The sequence below is a fragment of the Schistocerca nitens genome, chromosome 5, assembly GCF_023898315.1.
Source record: "Schistocerca nitens isolate TAMUIC-IGC-003100 chromosome 5, iqSchNite1.1, whole genome shotgun sequence".
Lineage (NCBI taxonomy): Eukaryota > Metazoa > Arthropoda > Insecta > Orthoptera > Acrididae > Schistocerca > Schistocerca nitens.
The window spans coordinates 86,214,078-86,235,783 of record NC_064618.1 but is presented as its reverse complement, the minus strand read 5'-3'; positions in this window follow the sequence as shown (position 1 = coordinate 86,235,783).

Here is a 21,706-nt window from a genome sequence, read left to right as displayed (position 1 = left end):
TAAAACAATACTTAACCATGCACTGGATAAATATATACCCACTAGAACAGTTCATAATGGGAGGGAACCTCCGTGGTGTACACTCACTATAAAGAAACTTCTTAAGAAATAAAGCTCACTGCATAATAGGTGTAAAACAAGCATAGAGCTACGGAAAGAGACATACTGAATTAAACATGTTTGGCAGTCAAGAGACCAATGCAGGATCCCTTCAATGACTACTGTACTAGAATATTGTCAAATGATATTTCAAAATACCAAAAAAAATTCGGATCATCGGTAAAGGCTGTTAGTCGCACCAAGGTTAGTGTCCTGTCCCTAGCGCATGAGACAGGAACTGAAATTGAGGATAACAAAGCTAAGGGTTAAATGCTTAATTCTCTTTTCAAATGTTCCATTGCCGAGGAAAACTCAGAAGAATTGCCCCAATTTAAGCCTCATACCACTGAAAAGACGAATGAAATAAGTATTAGTGGTGTCAAGAAACAGCTGAAAATCATTAAAATTGAACAAAGCTCCAGGTGCTGATGGAATTCCTGTCATATTATGAACTAAATTTGTGGGCTGAGTTAGCCTGTCTTCTAACTATAATCTACCATCAGTCCCTTGAAAAAAAAAAAGTCCAGTTCTTGGAAGAAAGCACAGGTCACACCCATCTGCAAGAAGGGTAGTAGAAGTTATCCACAAAACTAATGCCCAATATTCTTGACATCGATCTGTTGTAGGATCTTAGAACATATTCTTCACTCAAAGAAAATGAGATATCTTGAACAGAATGACTTCCACAGTGTCAATCAGCATGGATTCCGAAAACATCGATCATGTGAAACCCAACTTGCACTTTTCTCACATGACATACTGATACTTTGGATCAAGACAGTCAGGTAGATGCAGTATTCCTTGATTTCCAAAAACCATTTGACTTGGTATCATGCATACTTATTGGCAAAAGTACAATCATCTGGGGTATCAAGTGAAATTTGTGACTGGTTTGAGAACTTTTTGGTAGGATGGAGAGGAGAGATGGAGAGTCATCAGATGTAAAAGAACTTCAGGTGTGCCACAAGGAAGCGTGTTGGGACCTTCACTGTTCATGTTGTATATTAATGACCTTGCAGACAATATTAACAGTTACCTCAGACTTTCTGCAGATGATGCAGCTACCTATGATGTACTGTCTGAAAGAAGCTGCATAAATATTCAGTCAGATCTTGATAAGATTTTGTATTGGTGCAAAAATTGGCAACTTGCTTTAAAGGTTCAGAAATGTAAAGTTTTGTACTTTTACAAAATGGAAAATTGTAATATCCTAAGACTATAATATCAATGAGTCACTGTTGCAATTGGCCATCTCATACAAATACCTGGATGTAACACTGTGTAGATATATGAAATGGAATGATAATATAGTCTCAGTTTTGGGTAAAGTAGGTGGTAGACTTCAGTTTGTTGGTAGAATACAGATGAAATGCAATCAGTCTACAAAGGGGATTGCTCACAGATCACTTGTGCAATTAGTTCTAGAACATTGCTCAAGTGTGTGGTACCTGAACCAAATAAGACTTAACAGTGGATATTGAATGTATACAGAGAAGGGCAGCAGGAATGGTCACATGTTAGTTTGATCCATGGAAGAGAGTCACAAAGATACTGAAGGACTGGACTGGAAGATTCTAGAAGACAGACTTAAACAATCCTGTGAAATTCTATTAAAAAAGTTTCAAAATTGTGAGGATAAGAGCAGAATAATGCATTCAGTTAAATCATTCTTCCCATGCTCCATGTATGAATGGGACTGGAAGAAACCCTAATAACTGGTACAATGTGATGTACCCTCTGCCATGCACCTCACAGAGGTTTGCAGAATATAGATGTAGATATATGCAAATCTTTGTCTGTTACATATTTGTATCTTAGTCTGCTACATTTCAGTATTCATTTCTTGCTTAGTAGTGCTCCAAATTGTTCTCTGAATTTCAGTTTTTCCTGTGTACACACGATTTCTGCCGTTTTGGGTACCATATTTTATGGACTATAAGACATACTTTTTTCTTCGAAAAAATGCCTCCAAAATTCAGATTCACTGTATACTTGAAGTTAATGTAAAAATGTTCAGTGTTTGATTTAAAACTCCTGCCAGGCTTAAAAATGGCCAGCTATTCGATGCTCCGGGAAACATCTCTATCTGGCAACATTGGATGCAACTGGCAGCAGTATTGCACTGATGCGATAAACGTGTCATGGGGATTCACAAGCTTGCTAACATTGTCTCCCTCCTACCCCACCATCACAAACACAGAACACTATCAAGCCTATGATGCATCATTGCAGTCTACAGTGCCAGAGTGATTTGTGTTATCTGTAACAGTGCAATATTTTTCTTGGTAGCTAGTTTTATAATGGAAAAAAGAGGCATTCATATGATGTGGGATATAAATTGAAAGTAATAGCATATGCAGAACAACATGGAAACAGAGCAGCTGAGTGGCATTTTGGTCCTCCTCCAACAGAAAAAAACCATTGGTAGGCTAGTCAAGAAGAACCAAATCAAATAAAGACTAAATGTGCAAATAGAGGATTGAATGAAAAATGGCCAAAACTAGAGGATGACATATTGAAATAGATTCAAAGACACTGTCAAAATGGCATTTGAATTAATACAAAAATAGTTCAAATACACATTCGTAAGCTAGCGCTACAGTGGAACTTAACAGACTTTAAGGGTGCAGTTAGTTGGTGCTACAGGTTTATGAAGCATCATTTATTTATTTTATTTATTTATTTATTTATTCATCCATGGAACAATATATATTGTATGGATGTCATCAGCTTATAATACATGAGCACACATTTACATATACAGTGAAACAGATTTCTCATATTTTGTTTTTATAACTAGTCATACACACATTTATAATTATATCATATTTTGGTGATAATGTCATGTGTTGCTAATAATCTACATCTATGTTAAATATTTTTTAACAGTATAACTACTTCTACTTACTAAGAAGGTCTGAAAGTGAGGGGCTCATTTATTTCTTTAATTTCCTATGGTAATTTGTTATACAGTTTTATCCCATTATAAAATATACTTTTTTTGCGTCTTTGTCTTGTTCTTTTTATCTATATGGAGGTGGTGACAAGATCTTGTTTCATGGTCATGTGTTAGCCTGTTTGTGTTATACATGTTGAGATTTTTCTTAATGAACATTATGTTCTGAAAGATATACTCACAAGAAACAATTAGAATGCCTAGCTTTCTAAATAATTCTAGACAGTGGTCCCTCTTGTTGCTGTTTAGTATCCTTATGGCTCTTTTTTGTACTTAGAACACAGTTTGTATGTTACTGGCACTTGTTCCCCAAAACATGATCCCATAGCTGAGGGCAGAGTGTAGATATCCGTGTACACAGACAGACAGACAGTTCAATAAGCCACAGCTGCAAAATACTAACACGAATTCTTTACAGACGGATGGAAAAACTAGTAGAAGCCGACCTCGGGGAAGATCAGTTTGGATTCCGTAGAAATACTGGAACACGTGAGGCAATACTGACCTTACGACTTATCTTAGAAGAAAGATTAAGGAAAGGCAAACCTACGTTTCTAGCATTTGTAGACTTAGAGAAAGCTTTTGACAATGTTGACTGGAATACTCTCTTTCAAATTCTAAAGGTGGCAGGGGTAAAATACAGGGAGCAAAAGGCTATTTACAATTTGTACAGAAACCAGATGGCAGTTATAAGAGTCGAGGGTCATGAAAGGGAAGCAGTGGTTGGGAAGGGAGTAAGACAGGGTTGTAGCCTCTCCCTGATGTTATTCAATCTGTATATTGAGCAAGCAGTAAAGGAAACAAAAGAAAAATTCGGAGTAGGTATTAAAATCCATGGAGAAGAAATAAAAACTTTGAGGTTCGCCGATGACATTGTAATTCTGTCAGAGACATCAAAGGACTTGGAAGAGCAGTTGAACGGAATGGATGGTGTCTTGAAGGGAGGATATAAGATGAACATCAACAAAAGCAAAACGAGGATAATGGAATGTAGTCGAATTAAGTTGGGTGATGCCGAGGGAATCAGATTAGGAAATGAGACAGTTAAAGTAATAAAGGAGTTTTGCTATTTGGGGAGCAAAATAACTGATGATGGTCGAAGTAGAGAGGATATAAAATGTAGACTGGCAATGGCAAGGAAGGCGTTTCTGAAGAAGAAATTTGTTAACATCGAGTATAGATTTAAGTGTCAGGAAGTCGTTTCTGAAAGTATTTGTATGGAGTGTTGCCATGTATGGAAGTGAAACATGGACGGTAAATACACTCCTGGAAATTGAAATAAGAACACCGTGAATTCATTGTCCCAGGAAGGGGAAACTTTATTGACACATTCCTGGGGTCAGATACATCACATGATCACACTGACAGAACCACAGGCACATAGACACAGGCAACAGAGCATGCACAGTGTCGGCACTAGTACAGTGTATATCCACCTTTCGCAGCAATGCAGGCTGCTATTCTCCCATGGAGACGATCGTAGAGATGCTGGATGTAGTCCTGTGGAACGGCTTGCCATGCCATTTCCACCTGGCGCCTCAGTTGGACCAGCGTTCGTGCTGGACGTGCAGACCGCGTGAGACGACGCTTCATCCAGTCCCAAACATGCTCAATGGGGGACAGATCCGGAGATCTTGCTGGCCCGGGTAGTTGACTTACACCTTCTAGAGCACATTGGGTGGCATGGGATACATGCGGACGTGCATTGTCCTGTTGGAACAGCAAGTTCCCTTGCTGGTCTAGGAATGGTAGAACGATGGGTTCGATGACGGTTTCGATGTACCGTGCACTATTCAGTGTCCCCTTGACGATCACCAGTGGTGTACGGCCAGTGTAGGAGATCGCTCCCCACACCATGATGCCGGGTGTTGGCCCTGTGTGCCCCGGTCGTATGCAGTCCTGATTGTGGCACTCACCTGCACGGCGCCAAACACGCATACGACCATCAATGGCACCAAGGCAGAAGCGACTCTCATCGCTGAAGACGACACGTCTCCATTCGTCCCTCCATTCACGCCTGTCGCGACACCACTGGAGGCGGGCTGCACGATGTTGGGGCGTGAGCGGAAGACGGCCTAACAGTGTGCGGGACCGTAGCCCAGCCTCATGGAGACGGTTGCGAATGGTCCTCGCCGATACCCCAGGAGCAACAGTGTCCCTAATTTGCTGGGAAGTGGCGGTGCGGTTCCCTACGGCACTGCGTAGGATCCTACGGTCTTGGCGTGCATCCGTGCGTCGCTGCGGTCCGGTCCCAGGTCGACGGGCACGTGCACCTTCCGCCAACCACTGGCGACAACATCGATGTACTGTGGAGACCTCACGCCCCACGTCTTGAGCAATTCGGCGGTACGTCCACCCGGCCTCCCGCATGCCCACTATACGCCCTCACTCAAAGTCCGTCAACTGCACATACGGTTCACGTCCACGCTGTCGCGGCATTCTACCAGTGTTAAAGACTGTGATGGAGCTCCGTATGCCACGGCAAACTGGCTGACATTGACGGCGGCGGTGCACAAATGCTGCGCAGCTAGCGCCATTCGACGGCCAACACCGCAGTTCCTGGTGTGTCCGCTGTGCCGTGCGTGTGATCATTGCTTGTACAGCCCTCTCGCAGTGTCTGGAGCAAGTATGGTGGGTCTGACACACCGGTGTCAATGTGTTCTTTTTTCCATTTCCAGGAGTGTAGTTTGGACAAGAAGAGAATAGAAGCTTTCAAAATGTGGTGCTACAGATGAATGCTGAAGATTAGATGGGTAGATCACATAACTAATGAGGAGGTACTGAATAGGATTGGGGAGAAGAGGAGTTTGTGGCACAACTTGACCAGAAGAAGGGATCGGTTGGTAGGACATGTTTTGAGGCATCAAGGGATCACCAATTTAGTATTGGAGGGCAGTGTGGAGGGTAAAAATCGTAGGGGGAGACCAAGAGATGAATACACTAAGCAGATTCAGAAGGATGTAGGTTGCAGTAGGTACTGGGAGATGAAGAAGCTTGCACAGGATAGAGTAGCATGGAGAGCTGCATCAAACCAGTCTCAGGACTGAAGACCACACAACACAACAAGGCAGGTATTATTGCATACCGGTGCAAGGATTCTAAGAGCATAGCATGCTGTGGATAATTTCTTTGCCAAAATGTTGACATGGTTTGTCCATTTCAGTTGGCTGTCTGTGTTAATCCCTAAGAATTTGGTACTTGTTACACATTCTAATTCATTGTTATCATTATTATTAACTTTTATTCTAGTGGCATTGTGTTTTTTGTTCAATTGGAAGTTAATATAGTTAGTTTTCTTTACATTTAGGGTTACTTTATTTTTTAATGACCAGTTGTGGACATCATTGAGAGTCTCGTTTGATCTTTCTGACAGTTATGTTGGATTTTCACCTGCTATTATTATGTTGCTGTCATCAGCAAAAAGCATTTTTTCTCCATGTCTGATACTTTGTGGGAAGTCGTTAATGTATATAAGAAAATATTGGGCCTAATACACTTCCCTGTTGGACGCCTATATTCACATGTTCTGGGTCAGACAACATATGAACCAAAACCAAAATATCTTAGGGAGTGCCACAAGAGTATGAAGATAAAATATTATCTGTCCATCACTTTATTATTCAATATCAAAAGAAAACCAATGTGGAATTAACAAATATGCATGAAACTCCTCTGGTGTTTGATGTGCTGAGTAACAGAACTGTTGCCATGAAATGTGCTAAAATTGCAACGATAAAAACAAGTGGATATGAACAAATACACCTGCACCAAATAGGACTAACAGGAGATATTGAATGTATACAGAGAAGGGCAGCATGGATGGTCACAATTTAGTTTGATCTGTGGGAGAATTTCACAGGTACCTTTCATGTTGTACTGATGATACTAAACTTAATCCAATGATCATCAAGTGCATAACAGTGTCAAAAACTTCTGAAATACTGCCAGGAGCTGTTCACTTACATGATAAAGTTTGGATGGATGAGGCTAATATGAAATTGTGGATAGACAGTGTGTGGGAGAGAAGGAAGATTCTTGATTGAAAAAGAGTTTTCTTCTTGTGCTAGATCAGTTTAGTAGCCATTTGAAAAATTTGTGAACGATAAATTGAGACAGGGAAATACAGAGCTTGCTGTTATTCCCAGAAGACTTACTTCACAATTGGCACCTCTTGGTGCCTCAATAAATAAAGCTTTTAAAGTATATATGAGAAAGGAATGTAGCAAATGGATGATGGATGAAACCCAACACGAATTCACAGTGAATGGAGTTTTAAAATGACTTAAAATCAAATAAGTGTGTCAGTGGGATAAAACAGTCGTGGTCTAGAGTGGGAGAAGACCTTATTGTTAAATCTTTCAAGAAGTGCGGCATATCTAACTTTCTCAATGGCAGTGAAGACCATCATATACAGGGTGTTACAAAAAGGTACGGCCAAACTTTCAGGAAACATTCCTCACACACAAATAAAGAAAAGATGTTATGTGGAAATGTGTCCAGAAACGCTTAATTTCCATGTTAGAGCTCATTTTAGTTTCTTCCACCTACGCTCAATGGAGCACGTTATCATGATTTCATACTCTACTCTACCTGTGCTGCTAGAACATGTGCCTTTACAAGTACGACACAACATGTGGTTCATGCATGATGGAGCTCTTGCACATTTCAGTCGAAGTGTTCGTACGCTTCTCAACAACAGATTCAGTGACCGATGGATTGGTAGAGGTTGGCCAATTCCATGGCCTCCACGCTCTCCTGACCTCAACTCTCTTGACTTTCATTTATGGGGGCATTTGAAAGCTCTTGTCTACGCAACCCTATTACCAAATGTAGAGACTCTTCGTGCTCGTATTGTGGACGGCTGTGATACAATACGCCATTCTCCAGGGCTGCATCAGCGCATCAGGGAGTCCATGTGACGGAGGGTGGATGCATCTATCCTCTCTAACGGAGGACATTTTGAACATTTCCTGTGACAAAGTGTTTGAAGTCACGCTGGTACGTTCTGTTGCTGTGTGTTTCCATTCCATGATTAACGTGATTTGAAGAGAAGTAATAAAATGAGCTCTAACATAGAAAGTAAGCGTTTCCGGACACATGTCCACATAACATATTTTCTTTCTTTGTGTGTGAGGAATGTTTCCTGAAAGTTTGGCCGTACCTTTTTGTAACACCCTGTATATGAAGAGGATGGTGAAGAAGAAGAAGAGTAAGAAGAAGAAGGTTCAGATGACAATTTTAAGGGTTTTAAGGGTCAGTTCAGTTTAGAAACTAATATTTTTTTGGTCTGGCCTTGCACTCTATCAATAAAAACAGTAAAAATGGTATTTTTTTAAAAAAATTGGACTAGTAGTTCTACCCTGTTAAGTTATGATTAGAACGAATCCCCTGCATTAAATAAAGCCCTCTTTTCCTTGCACATTATACTTTTATCCCAGTGATAAGCCACCTTTCCCTTACCTTGCACTGTAATTTTGTCTGACAGACTGTAAAGGAATACTGGATTGATAGTGTTGTGAAATATTTTTAGAGAATAATTAAATTTTTCATCTACTCTTTTTCCAATTGTTCATTCCATAAATTCTCTCTGAGTAATATAAATGAGTCAGCGTTTATGAACTTATTCTGCAAAACAGTACTTTCCACTTCTTGGTTAATCCTGGTTGATGGAGATGCTTTGCTGTCATTCAAGCATCAAGGACAGATAAAACTTGTATTAAGGAGTCCACATACATGTACTCCCTGAAATGCAGTTGGATTTAGAAATAAATTATGAATTGCTATTGCATTGTGTTCTGTTCCTGTTGGGAATGTTGCTATGGGACCAAAACTGAATGTCAATAACACTAAAGTTGGTCAGAATTACCCGTGATGAAATCAGTTCTGAAATCGATGAAACCAATTTTGAAATCGTATTAACAGAATCATCCGTCGGTTCTTGCTAGAACAACATTATAATAATAAATGAAAAGCGCCAGTTTGCTTTTGTCCTACAATAATATTGTAGAACAAAAGCAAACTGGTGCTTTTCAATTTTGAAATGGTTACATGCTACTTACTAAGTTTTACTAGTACCCCCCTCTATTACTCAGTGAAGTTTAAAACACTTTTTGTTGGTATCATGTACATTATCAGAGCCTTGTAACAAAGCAGGGTATCCCACTGCTATCCTGTTTTGGTTTTACACTCCTTCAGTAACTTAGTTAAGCAAGGAAGTTTATTTTATTTTATTTTACGTGTTTTTTTTTTTTTTTTTTTTCCACTACTCAGATTACGGCTACAGATTCTGTGGCCTTCAGCCTCACAGAATTCAGAAATAGTTTAAATAAGATTCTCCTAGTAAAATCTAATATTTCAGTACATTCTAATGTCTATTCTGAAAGTAATGAGCTAATAGTTTTATTGGAAATGCATCCTATTAAAAGTTATGAACAATGACCTATATTGTGCCATACATATTAAGCAAAATTCAAGTGAGCTAATAGATCGAATTCAGCTATAAGACTGCATCCAAAAGAAGCCTAAATTTTACTGATTCTAGCAAAGTGTTTAAATTAACTTAAAGTCTATTAGTTAAATAGATATTAAGACTTGAAATCTGTAGACTGTATGACTTTCAGTGCCAATTGTGAACAACCTACTAAATAATTCCAAAATCTGTTTCGATACTTTTGCTACCTTTATTTTTCTACATAAAATGGCTCCAGTCTCAACTTTGTAAGTGCATTAATTAAGAATTAAGTAAATTTGAATAAGTAAAAATTATTGTTCAAGAGGGCTGCCGTTATAAGTCTGGAATTCCCACTGCGGATGCATAAGTTAGTTCCGCGTATTTAAATTGATACAGCTCACTCATGTTATTTAAGTAATAAAAAACGATAGTTAACTTCAAAACCAATTAGAAAGGATCATTTTAACCCTGGGAAATTATAAACTATAATATATTAACAGAAATAGTCAAATATTCAAGCACTCGTCTATATAAGGTCCGAGCTGGTGCAGTTCTCAAGGCAGTTCTCAAGTAGTTCTCGGTCAGATTCTCGTGGAGCAAAAGCACGGCTAGTTGGTTAATTTTTTGGTAATTGTAATTGTGAACATTGTTAAAGACTGGAAGTTTTTGACCTACCTAATGTGACGATTGAGTGTAAGAGGCCTGGTCACGTGAATATTGTGCGTGTGAGTGATAATGAATAAATCTCACTGTGGTTGACATAAATGTTCAACAATGAATACGGTCTTGACTTTTGATTTTGGAAAACTTAATCTAGGATCCTGGCTTCTTAATTGCAGTGTGATTTAGGTGAGACGGACGCAGCTACTGGGAAGACAATATTGAGTAAGCAAAGCAAGGTAGGTCAGGAACACTGCACACTATCTACTGGGTGAGGAAATGTTTCAATACCGGTACATCCGATTGTGACGTGAACTTTAAGAGGCACTAATACAAGGATACAGTCCTGGCACATTACAGCCTTGCTTGCCAGTCTAGTACTGAAGAGCAACACGCAGATAGCTGTCCAAGGTATTTCTCATTTCATTCTACAAGCCAGAACTTTATTCCAATTTTTGTATATGTTGCCACTCTACCATTCCTCAAATTACACCTCCAGGTAGTATTGACTTGCATCCATTGAAATGAATCTGTTCAATTTCTGTTATCTCTAAATAACTTTATGTTAATTTATCTAAAAACAAAGATGATGTGACTTACCAAACGAAAGCGCTGGCATGTTGATAGACACACAAACAAACACAAACATACACACAAAATTCAAGTTTTCGCAACCAACGGTTGCTTCATCGGGAAAGAGGGAAGGAGAGGGAAAGAAGAAAGGATGTGGGTTTTAAGGGAGAGGGTAAGGAGTCATTCCAATCCTGGGAGCGGAAAGACTTACCTTAGGGGGAAAAAAGGACAGGTATACACTCGCACACACACACACATATCCATCTGCATATACACAGACACAGGCAGACATTTGTAAATAACTTTATGTTAAGGATGACACATCTTCAGAAATACCTTCAGGTGCAGCAATTTCCTGTAATGATATTAGAAGTGAAACTGTCTTGTTAACAAGTTTTTTATGTTTAGATGTTCAATTGTGTTAAGTTTTTTAACTTTCATGGTCTCAGAGAAGTTATTTTCCATTTCTCCTTTGATAGCTGCAACTGTGCTGTTATCCAGCAGCCTTGGCTTTTGGAAACACTTTTAATGGGAGAGACAGGGCCCTGGTTACACTGAGTGTTTCTGAAAACTAACCATCACAAATATTCAGATGTAAACCATGCCGTGTATGATATGTCGCGTAGGAGTGGCAACACATCATTCACATCAACATGTGATTGCCCCAGTCTGCTGAATAGTGTCTCTGGTGGACTTGAATGGAAACTCCATTGTCATATTTTAGGAGTTTCCCTATTAACATTTTACAATTTCCTTGTGGCCCTTACCACTATTTTCACTGTGACAGTAAGATAGCTTTTGTTCTTTAAGACACATTAAATTTCTCTAGTGAGGGCACAGTGTTTTGTGCATTTGAAAGTCTTTTAAAACCTGAGCAGAGAAATGGACATGAAGATTTTCTTCATAACCAGAGAGGAATAGGCCTGTTGTATTTATTAAACAATAGTTACATGTTTACCTCAAACAATGAATAATTAAATCAATCAAGATTTATGTCCCTTAGTATCAGGTGTCTATAATTAATGTTCCAATTTCAAAATGCTGGAGCCCTCAAGAGCTCAGCATTCATTTTCTGAGTACAGGCTTGGCAACCCTGGGGTTCTTGAGCTGGGGGCTGGTAAGCACTGCCAGTTTCCTGTTACCGTAAGCTCTGGGCATGCTTCAACGTCCACTGTATGGCGCAGCAGTGGAGCGTTATGTGTCGCAGGGAATGGGGATCTTGGCTTGACCATCTAGATCATGAGGATGGTAAAAACCTCTATTAAGAAAACCTCTATCTGAAGGTGTGCTGTGTGCTGACGACATGCGTGGCTGTTGAGGTGGAACAGTCGTTAGCAGGCCACCTCTGGGCAACCTGCCACACCTCAGTTGTATAAGGCTTGCTCAGGCACACAGGGCTCTGTCTGAATGGACCCTCGTTTCCCTAGCTGCTCGTGGGACTGAGATGGAACCCTTGAAATCTTCTTCTTCTTCTTCCTTTTCTTTTTCTTCCTCTACGCCTCCCAGTGGGAAGAGTGCACCATCTGGGAGTACTCACTCCCAATCCTCCAAACAAATGAAGGAGGCTAGCCCTCCTGGTAACCTGCTTCAGTTGAATTGTAGTAACAGAGCTCAAGGAGTCATAAATCAAAATGTGTTTTTGTTCATTAAGAGGATGGAGGGGACGTTTGAAAAAGTGTCCCCCTTCCATATCTGTAAAGGCTGGGAAGGACTTGCTGGAAGTGTCAAGTCTATCAAGCGGCTGCAGAATGGTTCCCTACTGGTCAAGACTAACAGGGCAAAGCAGGTGGAACTACTTATGAAGACCAAAAAATTGAATGAATATGATGTAACTGTTGAACTGCATAATTCCCTTAAATCTATCAAGGGTGTGGTCACATGCCGTGACATTATGGATATCGACATAGCCAAACTTAAACAGGAATGGGCATTGCAGGGGATAGTGGACATAGAGCAAAGGATTTGTAAGAATAATGGAGAAACTGAGAAGACCGCCACCTTTATTGTGACCTTTAATTCTCCAATGTTGCTGGACCACACCACGAGAGGTTTCCTCCAGCGTAGGGTTAGGCCTTATGTTACCTAATCCTATGCGGTGCTACAAATGCCAGCATTTTGGTCACGCAATGCTGTGTTGCGGGGATGAAGTGACCTGTAGGAAATGTGGAAAGGCAGCTCATGAAGCTGGTATGGAGTGTCCCATCTCCAGCAGTCTACGTTAACTGCTCTGGAGCCACTCAGTCTGGAGCCGAGACTGCCCTGTTTGTTTTGCAGAGGAATGAAAAATTCAGGAACTAAAAGACCCAAGTGGATCCTCTATGTCAAAGCCAAAAAGGAATATGAGGCGACAAAACCTGTCTTTACTGCTTCTTATGTTCCTAAGGTCAACACAGACATTGTCCAGTGTACAACCATCCACCACCAGCATGTGTTCTTGCATGTGTACATTCCAAGATAAAACGAGCAAGGATAAAGCAACCTAAGCAGCTGCCACAGAAAAGACCAGCAGCAGTTCCATAGTGTGTGTCAAGAAGGCACACTACAAGCAGAGTGCCTCTCAATGCCCACTTTCTCTCTCATACTCAAAGGCACAGGGTGCAGGGAAAGGTTCACGAAATTCAGGTCGAAAGCTGTCCTGAGCGCCATCAGACATAATTCTTTCACATCTGATTGATGAGGACATCGTGGAGTTGGATGCCTTGGATCCAGGCAGCCCTCAATTCCCCCTTGCTCTAAAAGTGCTTCACCTCTGCAGAGCAGAGGTAGGGGTAAATTAAAACCACATCGATGAAATGGCTCCCATCCTACAGTGGAACTTGCTGGGGTTCAGGATGCATGTGGAGGAACTCCTTCTCTTATCTTAGCGTAGACCACTGTGCCTGTCTCTCCAGGAGACTCATTTCCATCAATCATACACCCTTGAGCTACAAGGCTTTAAGTATTTTAAAATGTCTTCGCCACAGTACATAGGGAGCAGACAGGACTTGTCTACTTCTGTTTTACAGGACATTTGTGTGATATCGGTTCAATAATGGGTGCTCTGTGTATGGGTCTTCGAGGCCCACCTATTTAAAAATGTTTGACGTGGTGCACCGTGAAGGGATTCAATTGGCCACTGGGGCATTCAGAACAAGCCTCATACCAAGTCCCTGTGCATAGGCTGGTGAACCGCCACTTCACATCAGGCAATGGCTACTTACAGTGCACCAGGCATATAACACACTGTCCACACTGTACACACCCACCCACATACCATATGATTGCTCAGCCTCCGCTGGAAAAGCTTTTTCGTAACTGGCAACAGGCAAAAAGGCCCTATGGGATTCATGCATAGGATTGTATCCTAGAGATGGGTCTGGCTGGTCGTTACGTTTCACATCGCAGTGGGGGCAGATTTCCACCTTTGCTTCTCCGGAGGACCATACTTATTGTAGACTTGGCGAATTTTAAGAAATATCGTACATCATATTTTACATTTCGATCTATATTTTTTAACATTTTAGATATGCATTGCGGTTTCACAATAGTGTACACTGATGGCTCCAAGCAATGGAATTCCTTTGGCTACTCTGTCCAGTTCCTCAACTGTGTCTTCAGGATTTGCCTTCCTGATGAATATACCATTTTCTCAGCAGAGCTTCATGCTATCCTGAAAGCTCTGGAGCAGATGCATTGTATTCAGGGCAAATGGTTTCTCATTTGCTCCAATTCCCTTAGTGCCTTACAATCGTTACAGAACCTGTACCCAAGTTGGTCCGGCTGATATATGACCAACAGTACTTGCTGCACTGGGAGGGTAAGCAGGTGTCATTATGCTGGGTGCCATGTCATGCAGGGATATGGGGAAAATCAACAGGCTGATCAGGCTGCCAAGCAGGCCTGCAGAGGACAGACTGTGGCACATTGTCCTATTCCCTTGCACACCATCATTTCTGCACTACACAGGAAGGGCATGCAGTTGTGGGATGAGGAATGGTTGGCGGTGACGGCCATAAGCTGCAGTTGCTGATATCAACAACCCTGCCATGCCATTCCTCCTGCTAGTCACTTAGGCTGGATGAAGTGATCCTCCTGCATCTTAAAATTGGGCACTGCTCTCTCATACATAGCTTTTTACTATGATGGAAGCATCCCCCATTTTGTGATGCTTTTTGCACATCATATTTTAACGGAGTGCATTTTCTATCATGATCAAGGGCAGAAGCAAATATTGGTGGGGATCTGTCCTCTATTTTATCTGATGTTGAGATGAGTATGACTAAGATTTTAAAGTTTTGTAATGTGTCTGGACTCTGGCCTAAACTTTTAGGTGGGTTGTTTTAGTGTTGCAGAGTGGCTGGCTTCCCCTTCTTTTTTTATTCTTGTGGTCAGCCAACCATGTCCATCTACTAGATTGTTTTAGCTCCTCATAACACTTTCTTACTGTGTTGTTGATGTTTTACTACTGACGCAATATTTCATTCCACGGTTCTGTGCAGGTACGCACACAGTGTTCCAACAGCACTGTGTTTTATGTGCTGTTTTATCTTCCTGTTTTGTGTGTTGTACTAGCACTTGTCTCAATCTGTTTTCTAAAGATCTTGCTGTCATGCACTCATACAAACATGTCCATGTCCACAAAATGCTGTAGAAAGAGAATGTCTAATTTGAACAAATATTTATTAATGCAGGGGGAAATGTCATGGAACAAAAACAAAAGTGTAATGAAATTTTGACCAATATTTGGTGCTGTAAGCATCAGAATATGCACACCGACAAACAACCTCAGTTTGCGTCACAGATGCTCAACATGACTGTCTCATGAGGAATTGTACACTGCTGGTAAAGGTCTGTTGAGAACGGTGGCTGAGTGCCAGTAGCCCTGCAGACACTCAAGGGTATGAAAAAAGCATTGGTCCGATGTCTGCTAAGAGTTTGATAGGGCAAGTTATTTTGAAGTGCAGTTTTGCAGAGAGAGCAAAGCAGTTGATATGACGTCTGTACAAGATATGGCCACAGCATACAAGAGGTGTCAGGTCAAGGGATGGTGTGCAGATCTGCAGTGCACAGGGAATTGCCTGAACATTCGACATGCCTGCGAGCATGATGAATAAAATCATACAAAACATCCTGCATTGCTATTATTATAAAATTAACCATTTTCAGTAGTTTCTTCTTGCTGACATGCCAGTAAGACAAAAATTCCCTCTGGAATTTCTTGCTGATGTGGAAGTGGACATTGAATGATCATGGAACATTCTGTGGACAAACATATCCCATTTTTATCTTCAAGGACATGTCAATACACAGAATATTGGCTATGGAAAATCCGTGCTTACATCAACTGGTACTTCATTCTACAAAGATGATGCTCTGGTGCAGGTTGGCGACATCCTTTATTCAGGAGATGAATCTGTGGGTCCTGTTACCTGCACTGTCACTGGTAAATGCTATAAATGTCTTTTGGGCACCTGTGTCACTCAAACCCCTCAACATCCTGGATGTGTGGATAGGATCATTGTTAGGCAAGATGGCACTCCTCCACACATGGCACAGCCAGTAAAGTAGCTGCTGCAGTGGTATTTCATAAATGCTAGAATTACCAGCCATCGTTTCTGTATAGCCTGGCCATCCAGATCACCTGATCTAATCTTTGTGACTTATGGCTGTGGGGTTATCTGAAAGATGTGTTCAGGGCTCCAGTTATTAACATAACTGAAATAAAGCACACATTGCTCAACACGTTCTAAATATGACCCCCAAGTGTCTCTGGTCTGTTGTGGAACATGCTGTTCCTTGATTTCAACTTGTGGCAGCAAACAGTGGAGTGCCTACTGAATATGTCTTGCACAAATTTCACGATAATTAGAAACCAATGTCATTTTATTAAACACTGCCTTCCAAAATTCCTTCACCAAAGAAAATGAAGTAAATATTCCAGAATTCGAATCAAGAACAGATACCAACGTGAGTAACTTAGAAGTAGGTATCCTTGGAGTATTGAAGCAACTTAAATCACTTAACAAAAGCAAGTCTTCTGGTCCAGACTGTAGACCATTTACGTTCCTTTCAGAGTATGCTGATACAATAGCTCCATACTCAAAAATCATATACAGCCACTCACTTGACAAAAGATCCAGATCCAAAGTCTCTTAATGTTGCACAGGTCACACCAGTATTCAAGGAAGGTGGTAGGAGTAATCCACTAAATTACAGGTCCATATCATTAACACTGATATGCAACAGGATTTCAGCATGAGTTTGGAACATATATTGTTTTCAAACATTATGAATTACCTTGAAGAGAATGGTCTATTGACACACAGTCAATATGGATTTAGAAACAATCATCCTTGTGAAACACGACTAGCTCTTTACGTGCATGAAGTGTTTAGTGCTGTTGACAGGGGATTTAAATTTGATCCCATATTTATAGATTTCCAGGAGGGCTTTTGACACCGTACCACACAAGAAGCTTTTAGTGAAATTGCATGCTTATAGAATATCATCCCAGGTATGTGACTAGATTCAAGATTTCCTGCCATAGAGGTCATAGTTTGCTGAGCAGCCATCTTACATTGTTTGCAGAGGATGCTGTCATTTATCATCTGATAAAGTTATCAGAAGATGAAAACAAATTGCAAAATGATTTAGAATATGTATCTGTACGGTGCAAAAATTGGCAATCGAAACCTAAATATTGAAAATTGTGAGGTCATGTATATGAGGGCTAAAGTGAATCCATTAAACTTAGGTTACATGATAAATCAGTCAGATCTAAAGGCTGTAAATTCAACTAAATACCTAGGAATTACAATAATGTAAAACTTAGATTGGAAATAACACATAGAAAATATTGTGGGGAAGTCAAACCAAAGACGGCATTTTATTGGCAGAACACTTAGAAAATGTGACAGATCTCTAAAGAGACCGCCTATACTATGCTTGTCCATCCTCTTTTGGAGTACTGCTGTGCAATCTGGGATCCTTGCGAGGTAGGATTAATGAAGTACATCAGGAAAGTTCAAAGAAGAGCAGCACATTTTGTATTATTGCGAAATAGGGGATAAAGAGTCACTGACATGATGCAGGATTTGAGACGAACATACTTAAAACAAAGTTGTTTCTTCATTGTGACGTAATCTTCTCACAAAATTTCAATCACCAATTTTCTCCTCCAAATGCAAAAATATTTTGTTGATACCAACCTACATAGAGAGAAACAATCATTATAATAAAATAAAAGGAAAGCAGAGCTTGCACAGAAAGATATGGACGTTTGTTTTTTTCCGTTCACTTTTTGATATTGGAATAATAGAGAATGACTGTGTGGGTGGTTCGATAAACCCTCAGCCAAGCACTTAAGTGTGATTTGCGGAGTACCCATGTAGATGTAGATTTTCATTTTTATGTGGTTTTTGGCTCTATGACCATTAAAAACCAATGTCATTTTGCTGAGATTTTTATGAAGTATGGTCAGAAGTCCACAAAATATTCAATAGTGTTCCTGAAGAAAAAATTTACAACCTTTTTTGTAGTTCTGTAGTTACAAAAAGGCTCCTGAAGATGATATTGCAACACATATTTCAAAACTGAAAAACCTATGAAGTGAACTGAAACAGTAAGTGGCTAAAGATATAGTAAATAGACCAGAAATGCCTGATTTGTTTTTGATTTGCAAAATATTAGGTACACTACCAGATGACTATTTTTCATTCAAATCTAATTGGGGGTTAATGTCTAGAGATAAGAGAACAATTGACAATCTTACAAATCAATTGTGTGTGTGTGTGTGTGTGTGTGTGTGTGTGTGTGTGTGTGTGTGTGTGTGAGAAAGTTTTGAGGACAAAGGAGAATGATTTTAGTAAACAAAAACTCTCACTACAGATCTATCAAGGAAGTCATCTCAGAAAAATATAAATCCAGTGGAGAAAAACAAGAAAGAGAAATTAATATGTAATTACTGCAAGAAACCCAACCATAGAATTAAAGTGGGCAGATGATGGCAAACCTCCAAAACCATCTAACACAGATACAAACGTGATACTTTTTGCTGTTACATCCTCTGTGATGTTCTCTGTATGCAGAAACGATTGCTGGTACATAGTCAATGGTGCAACAAGTCACACTTCAAATGGTAAAAGTTGTTTCAAGACGTTTGAGCCATTTCCAACAAAACACTCAGTCACTACAGCTAATGGTGACACAATTGAAGCAATTGGCATGGACGAAGCAGAGGAAACAGGCACAGAATTACTGTCAGATGTGTGGTATGTACTTCAGATTCACAAGAATCTATTCTCTCTCCTTGCAGCATAGGATAAACATCCAAAAGTAAATTTGCATCAACTGCGGAAATTTGTTAATTCAGTGTTCATCATGTCACTAGATTGGTAGGCATCTGTGTTCACTTTGGAGGACTTTTTAAACTGGCTGTGTGAAACGTGAAATCCAGCTCTCTCAGTGAAGTCAATGTCACTAGCAAAGACACCCTTTTGCATCTTTATAATGAAAAGATTTGGACACCAAAGCAAGTGCCATGTGAACTCCATACTTCACAGTGAGCTAAATATCAATGTGGAAATGGACAGTGAGCTGTGTGAAAGCTGTATTTGTGGCATGGCTCATCATTTACCATTTGGCTTCAGGAAGAGGACTTTGGAATTGGCTGAGCTTATTCCCACAGACCTGTGTGGTCCATTTCAAAATTCAGTGACAGGATATTGGTATTTTGTACTTTTTAAAGATGATTAAACAAAATGTAGTGCAGTGTTTTTCATCAAACGAAAATCTGGAGTTGCAGATAAGTAAAATCAAAAAATGGTTCAAATTGCTCTGAGCACTATGGGACTGAACATCTGAGGTCATCAGTCCCCTAAGTTAAATCAGTTCATAGCTGAAGCAAAAACTGCTGGACATACCATCAAGACACTGTTGTGTGACAGTGGAACAGAATTTGACAGTAAAGAAGTTGGAGTAATTCTTCAGAAAGAACATATAATTCACTGTCTCACAAGAAGAGATGGGCAGAGATGTTGAATACTGCAACCTACTCTTGAACTGAACAGGGCCTTCCAGTATTCCAGGAACATCTCCATGTGAGCTGTGGTGTAGCGAGAAGTCAAGACTGAAACATTTGTGGATGATAGGCTCCATTTGCTATGCTCATATTCCAAAATATCAGAGAAGGAAGATGGATTATAAAGCAGTGAAAGAAATTCTGATTGGATATGATCACAGTGGAAGGTTACAGAATTTATTGTGAAGAGGAGTGCAAACTGCTTTGGTCATGAGATGTAATATTTAAAGAGAGCACACTGAAATCAGAGAAACTTTTACTTCTCCAGTGACTACTTTTAATCATCAGGATTCAACACCTCAGACTGGTGACCAGTCTGTCATTGATGTTGAGAGTGATGAGGATGACAGATCGCTGAATATAAATGAAGACTCTCAAGACAAAGATCAAAAAAACATAAATGAAGAAGCAATACCTCGTCTGCATTATCAATCAACTCTTGGAGCTCCACAAAAGTTTATAAATTGTGATGAAGTCTGTTAAGAAGTATTTCTGGAAGTAAACCATGGATTGTGAACTAAAAGCTCTTCAGTAAAATAAAACATGGGGCCTTGTTGAACTACCACTAGGAAAGAGGGCCATTCCAAACAGATGGGTGTACAAAGTGAAAACAAATGCTGATGGACCAGTCAATAAATGGAAGGCAAAGTTGGTGTTCAAGGGTTACTGACAATGGAGAGGATTTGACTATGATCAAACTTTTAGTCCTGTAGGTAGAATCTCTGCCATTTGAGCACTGCTTAGTGTTTCAGCAAGTGAGAGCACAAAACTTGCACAAATTGATGTTTCAACAACTTTTCTTTTTGGTGACTTGAAAGAAACCATGTATGTGCAGCATCCTGAAGGACAGATGATGGGTTTGGGAGAGTATGTCACTTGAAGGAAAGTCTGTTTAGACTGAAGCAGGCTCCTCGTTGCTGGAATGAATAGTTCAGTAATCATCTCACTAAACTTGGCTTCCAGAGGAGCAAAGTTGATCCTTGTCCTTTCATGAGACAGAAAGGCTCTAAGAAAATATTCCTTGTGCTTTACGTTAATGATGGTTTGATTACTCCTCACAGTGAACAGGAACTTCAAGAATTTCAGTGATTTAAGAGAAGAGTTCAAAATTACTTCAACATCTGCATCATTTTTCTTAGGTCTGGAAACTAATAAACAAGAAGATGGATCTGTTCATGTAAGCCAATCTCATTATACATAGAAGATATTAGAGTGCTTCAGCATGAGTAACTGCAAGGGTGTATCTACTCCGGTTATAAAGAACAGTTGACCAGTCCTCACAACTCTGAATTTCCATACGGACAAACTACTGGAGCACTAATGTTTCTGATGTGTGGGACATGTCATGATATTGCATATGCTATCAGTGTGGTGTCTAGAAATCTGGAAAAACCAACAGATTGTGGTGTTGTGAGAGTGAAGAGGATTCTATGATACCTGAGAGGTTCAACAAATTGTGGGCTTGTTTTTAAAAACAGCTCAAAAAGGGAGATTTTAGAATGCTATAGTGATGCTGATCATGGTGGTGGCATTGGCACAGGACACTCAGCATCGGGTGTTCTTTTTCTACATACTTGGGCACCTGTCTTCTGGATTAGTCAAAGATTCTATTACAAAATTGTTGAGGCTTTCGTGGCCACTTGTTGACAAACTGCCTATTGGCTTCTGTCTCGGGTTCTTCGGCCGATGTTCATCTAATGATTTTTCTGACGTTTCGCCAGCACGAGTGGCTGGCATTGTCAAAGCTTCACCCTCCATTGCCGGGTGAAGCTTTGACAATGCCAGCCACTCGTGCTGGTGAAACGTCAGAAAAATCATTAGATGAACGTCGGCCGAAGAACCCGAGACAGAAGCCAATAGGCAGTTTGTCAAAGATTCTATTGCCATATCCGCAACTAAAGCTAAAATT